At 34.7% G+C, this 6,711-nt stretch overlaps 1 non-coding gene across 1 annotated transcript; it reads right to left on the bottom strand.

Moving 5' to 3' along the window:
- Positions 1-6,165: 6,165 nt before the first annotated feature.
- LOC123238517 lies at positions 6,166-6,313 on the bottom strand. Its single transcript, XR_006505678.1, has one exon. It is a non-coding gene; the product is annotated as a small nucleolar RNA SNORA79 (small nucleolar RNA).
- Positions 6,314-6,711: the final 398 nt, after the last annotated feature.

The following is a 6,711-nucleotide window of genomic DNA, read 5'->3' on the forward strand; positions in this document are numbered from 1 at the left end:
GGTGGGGGGCGGGGGAGGGGGTTGAGGAGCGGGGGAGGGGGTTAAGGAGCTTGACTGAGTGGAAGGGTTTTGAACGCTGCCTCCAGTACTTCATGACGACTTAAAACCACCGGGAAAAAAAGAGTTAAAATTAAGACTTTACTTGAGCCTGCCGTTAGAGAAAAAGCGGGAAAAGGCCCTCCCTCAGCCGCGAAGAGTACGTCTTCTCCCTCGTCCCGCCTACTCTCGCCCACCTGCCTCGCTGCGCATGCGGTAAGCACCCTGGAGCCGCCACCCAGGGTTTTGTACTGCGCGTGCGCCAACTTGCTTGCGCGCTGTCCGCTTACCTACGCAAAGAAACAAGTATGTGGATAAGATCATATGCCCGTTGAACCTGATGTACTTCCTACAGTCCGATATCCTGCTACAGCCGAAATGGCCGTCTTCAAAATGAATTGCTCCGATTTCTACTTTTATTCCTTTTCTGTAATCCTCTTTAAACTTTTGTCCAGATTTTTTGTCCAGACCTGCCTTTCAAGACAGCTCAGATCTTACCTATTTGGGTGGCATTACCCTAAACTGAAAAGGGGCTGTTTCATTTTGCATCCCAGGATGGACATTAATAAGTGATACATGGGCCTCCCGAAGCACTCTTTTGGGATTTAAATATTGCCTTGCATTTTTGTTTTATACAGCTTATTTCCACTATTAAATTCTTTAACAAATTATCCTGTGCTTATTTGTGTCCTCAACCAATGTTAGTGACTTAAAGGCACTATACATTATTTATATGGTTCATTGCTAAGTAGGAACTTGTTTACAGAGCAGGTCATCCCTACTATTTTTTAAGACTACATAAATATTTCTATATATATGTATATATATTATATAAAACAGAACTTTGTCATTGATTGACATGAGAAGAAAATCTATTAATAAATTTATGCAATGATAGTTTGTGAAATAACAAGATGAAATTAGACAAAAGAAAAATTGCAATTTGGGGACAGCTAGGCGTTCAGTGGTTAGAGAACCAGACCTGGAGATGAGAGTTCAAATATGGCTTCAGAAACTTTCTACTTGCAATGCTACATGTCACTTAATCCCAATTACTTATCCCTTACTCCTTTAATGCTTTGGAACTGATACTTTGTGTGGATTCTAAGACAGAAAGTAAGGGTTTAAGAAAAGGAAAATGGAAATATAATTTACAACAAATACAATTACCTTTCCATACTACTATTCCCATATTTCCGTTTCTGTTGTGAAGCCACAAGATAATAATCAGAAATAACCTCGTTCACAAGGTTTTAATACTTAGGTAAATAAGAATGATAATTTTTCTCTCAACTCACTCTTCTTGTGCCACAAGCCTGATTATAAGTTTTCTGTAAAACATTTATGCCCCAAGATCTATACCCTCTTTTCCCTTAATAAGCATGGCCCTCCATTAGCACAAGGCTTAACTACTGCTTTTTGAAAGCCACATACACAATTCAAAACATTATCCATACACACATACTCTAGTTAGATTCTATGCCCATGTGTAAGAAAATTCCTACTCTAAATACCTACAATTTAATATCTGAAAAGGGATCTTAGAGATTATCTAGTATAACCCTTGAATTTTATAGTTGAAGAAGAACATTTAGGTGACTTTGCATCACATAGCCAATCAATGGCTCAGCCCAAACTAAAATCCAATCCTGGTATAATTCCAGAAACTAAACCAGTAAAATTCTAATTATATGCCACACTTGTCTTTTTGTTCTAAGTTAACAACAAATATTTATTAAGCACTACTGCATACCAGGCACTGAGCTAAAAACTACAAAAACAAGCAAAAAATGGCCTCTGCTCTCAAAAAACTTATACTAATGGAAAACATGCAAACTATACAAACAAGATTTATTCATTCATTCATTCATGCCCAACCCTTTCTGATGCCATTTGGAGTTTTCTTGGCAGAAATACTGTAGTCAGCCATTTTCTTCTCCAGCTCATTTTACAGATGAAGAAACTGAAGAAAATTGGGTTAATGGATTAGCCTGGGTTACTAGCCTTAGCTAATTTAATTGTCTAAGGTCAGATTTGAACCCAGGAAGATAAGTCTTCCTGCCTCCAGGCCCAACACTCTATCCCCTTCACCATATAACTACCCAAAACAAGATACATAAAGAATAAATTAGAGCTAATGATGAAGGCACTACCATTAAGAAGTGAAAAAGCCTTTAAAAACACAAAATGGAGATGGAACATTACATTACTGATGAGTCCTATTTGTGCTTTCATGATAATTGTCACCTTATAAGTTAATGGATGATTGGTAGTTTTGGTAGTTTGTGCGAAATTCAAAAGAAGGAGCTTTCCATGGTCAACTATATAATAAGTTGGTTAAATAAATTACATAATAGGTTTGAAGATTAAAATGATGTAAAGATTTCCAAAATACTTGAGTTGATTTCACTTAACCAGGTGGGTGGTTATAGTTAAGACTATAAAAATACATTTTTGCAAGTGAATAAAGGTTATTTAGATGACAAAACAGATTTAGGAAATATTTCATATACCCAGAACTAAATAGAGTCTGATCTCTAGTTAGAAATTCAAGATGCCTTGAATATTATGTAATAAAGCTTATTATGGTATTTATAATAAAGATCTTGATATGTAAAAAATGTTATATTTATAGTTTATTCTTGGGACTCTTATCAACTTTTGTTCCCTAATTTCAATTCAATTATGATTTCATTAATTATCCACTATGTGCAAGGTGTTGTACTAAGTCCTTGAGGATACAAGAAGTTAACATGCTATATGAGGCATAGCATTTACAAAGACAAGTAAATACAATTTAATGAGGGAGAAATCAAGCACTTGGGTCTAAAATGAACAGAAAAGGTATTCTTTTAGAAAAGGCACTTGATCATTCATTGAAACTAAGGATTTTAAAGAACTGCTGGAGTAGGTATGTCGATGAAAGTATTCAATTTTTCACTTGTCTATTTGGGTATATGTTTGGCGTTTTTGGTTTTATAAGATTTTTCACTTAAAATGAATATGTAAGTTTTGCATGATAATACATGTATAACCCAGATTGAATTGCTTGCCAGCTCCTGGAGCAAGGAGGGGAAAAGGGAGGGACACAATTTGGATTATATAGCTTCAGAAAAGTTATGTGGAAATTTATTACATGTAATTGGTAAAAGAAAAATAACAAAAAAAAATCCTAAGGATATGAAATAGAAGTGAAAAGAGCATGCATTCCAGCCACAGGTGCTAGTGTGTAGGTAGAGGTTTTGTCAAATCAAGAGGAACAAGAAGCAGACCAGTTTAGCTGGAAGATTAGATTAGAATGCTGGCTTTTTTTGTACTATGAAATAGTCCCCGAAATTGTAAACTGAAATCACATTGTTGAGGACTTTAAATGACACAGCGGTATTTTTTAATTCAAATGTGAAAAGGGAACTATTTAAACTTCTTCCTTTCCTTAGATAGTTAAACTTGTGCTTTAAGGAAGATATTTTGGTAACAATATGGAGAGAAAAGAGGCAAGAGGCAGGGAGGCCAATTAGAAAACACTGTAAATATTCCAGGAAAGCAGTGATGAGGCCCTGAATTAGGATGGTGGCTATGTAGGTTGAGAGGATGACAGTAAAGAATTAAAGGATGATTATGAATTTGCAAAATTGGAAGTGACAAGAATGAAAGGGTGACCTCGACAACCAAAAAATTTTGACAAGTATTTTTTTGTTGTAAAGGTTGGGTAGTCGTTTTGGGGAGACAGTGATATGCCAATGTGTCATGCAAGTAGATGCTGGTGATGCCGGACTAGAGATTAAATGAGACTCTCTAAACATTGTATGGCATGATTTAGTTTCCTTATCATCCCTTTAATAACTTTTGTAAGTGGAACTTTTAGATATCAACTCTACCACTTCAGTGTACTGATTTTTCCCCAACTTATACATCCATCCCTCAGCAGCTATTCTAAACCTCTCCTTGAGCGCCATAAGACACTGTACATCTCCCTCAGCAATAACTTCCACTCTCTTCTCAGAGGTTAACTTAAAACTTTCTAACTTCACTTATCCTGTTTACTTTTTCTTTTGTTCTTTAAAGAAAAAGTAGTACTTAGTGCCAAAGGTCATATCCTTTGTTTGTACCCTAGATCCCATATGCTTATTCATCCCAATGCTTTTCTCTACATTACCAACCTTTATAATTTTATGTTTTAATTTATTAATAACTTTGAATGATTTCTAAATCCGTATTTTCTGCTCATCATTTCTACATTTTCAATCACCTGTTAAGGATCTACTTAGATGACCCAGACCATGACAAATTCAACATGTTCAAAACAGAACTCATCTTGCCAAAAATATCCTTCAGACTTAAGTTTCTGTTCAGGTCACTATTAACAAATCCAAAAACAACTTTTTCTCTCACCATCCTTACACTTCCCATCCAATCATATGCTAACTTTGTCAATTATACCACAACCAAGTTTGCACCCATCCCCTTCTCACTGGGCACTATCCTGGTTCAGGCCCTGGACTACTGCACTAGCTTCTAATTAAACTGTCTCATTCTAGTCTCTCCTCCCATCTTCCATATAAATGAAAAGACTAGACCATTTTAGTTATAGCAAAAGGAGGTTCTACCTGTTGTCATATCAATTTCAGCAGGTTAAGATTTCATCTATGTACAGTACAAATTATCATATATGGCAACAGCATATTGGTAGAAGTTGAAAACACAAAGGGTTTATTTTTCTTTATAATAAGCAATAGCCATCAAGAGGACATTGAAAGGGATAAGTAATACAACTAAGATAAGTAATAAAAACTTGTAATATTGAATTTTAATGAGTAAGGATTGTAAAGTAGTAACAGCAGGATTTATTGGACAAAGGGCATGAAAGGCAAAAATGATTTCAGGATTGGGGCAGTTAGGTGGCTCAGTAGATGGAGTTCCAGGTCTGGAGTCCATAGGATCTGGATTTCAAATTTAGCCTTCCAAGTTGTATGACCCTCTTAATCCCAATCTAGCCCTTATTCCTCTTTATCTTAGAATGAAAACATAATATGGAATCTAAGGCAAAAGGTAAGGATTTTTTTTTTTTTAGAAAACGTTTGCAAAGTTTTAAGCCTTATCGATTAGAATAACTACCAGTGACAATAAAGTACAAAAAAGTTGATTTTTGGTGGGGAGCATTAATAAGATTTTAGTTCACAAGTCACAATGTTTCATTTTCCTTGTATTTTCACTCTTTTTACTAACTTGAAATAGTCTTCTTTTAAAGTTTTCCAAGTCCCAAAATTACGGACACAGGCAATTCAGTCACTTAAAAAAAACATGTTTAATACTAAATGTATTAATAAATATAGCTTAATTTTCAAGTTCAACACAAAATACTCTTGAGAACATCCAAATTTGTTCTGGTTCTATAGAACAAAAACAGGTCAAATGAATAGCCTTCTGAAAATTTTATGTTAAGAACATTAGGCAAATCCTCCACTGTAAATTTCTCACATAGAAGCAATTCCTAAACTTTTATGTTAAATAGACATGTACACAGAAATTTATGTATATCATAAAGTAAACACTTAAAAGTTATCTTGGAGCACCATATTCAGACATGGCGGGGAAAAACTTATAGCAATTTAGTTCTATTCTCCTGGTTAGACATGTAGTTGCAATGAACTCAAGTAATTATAAAATATTAATAAGCTATACACAGTTGTACCACTTAAAATACAAGCAAAAAAGTTCAAGACTTATTCAGATACTTTAATTTACAATCCTTGCCCTTGCTAATCATCAAGGGCAAATTTTAAGGTATTTTATCATATTCCATGCTTTATCTATGCAAGATGATTCATCCATTTTTAGTTCTGCTGTAGAATGGTCAGTTTCTATTTTTAAAGCTGTAGGTGAAAAGTGCTATCTTCATTCTGAAAAGGAAAAAACTTTGAAAATCAAAAAGCAATCTTTCAAATTCACCCAAGTGTCTAGTTAAGTTTATATAACTATAATAAAAAGCTATACAAAATTATTAAGTTTTAATTGCTAGGTTTAATTCAAACTAATTCCTTGCCTTCCCCTTACCTTTTATTTAAAAGACCGGCTGTCTCATTTATAAGCTAAGGAATATTCCATGTTATTAGATCAGGTTAGCCTTATAAATGTCTGGCCCCGCAAAATTCAGAAAGCACTAACGGATGGCCAACCCATCCAATGGTGCCCTGAGTGAAGAAAAGACCAGGTTTGATCTGTGATGGCCTAAAATCCCACTGCCAAAACTCAAAAGCAATGAGAGGAACAGCCATCTGGATTTCAACAAAATTATCTTAAGAATACATTAAGCTTAAAGACGATAGACAAAATTGTTAATAGTCCAAAGGCTATGAACCAGCAATTTTCAAGGAAGAAATCTAAACTATCAAGAGCCATGACAAAAAAATGTTCCAATTAGAGAATAGATAATCAATCGGAGAAAAGCAAAGTAAAGCAACTGAGATTCCAACTCACACTAACTAAATATCACACTATTTAATGCACGCTATCTGAATGTCACGCTATTTAACACACTAATATATTAATGCACAGCTGTAAACTTGCCTGTTATCTAGAAAGCAATTTAGAACTATTCCCCAAGTTACTAAACTATATACGTATCTTTTGTTCCAATGAATACTAATAGGCCTATCTATGCCCCTAAAGATATCA

The sequence above is a fragment of the Gracilinanus agilis genome, chromosome 2 (genome assembly GCF_016433145.1).
Source record: "Gracilinanus agilis isolate LMUSP501 chromosome 2, AgileGrace, whole genome shotgun sequence".
In the NCBI taxonomy this organism is placed as follows: domain Eukaryota; kingdom Metazoa; phylum Chordata; class Mammalia; order Didelphimorphia; family Didelphidae; genus Gracilinanus; species Gracilinanus agilis.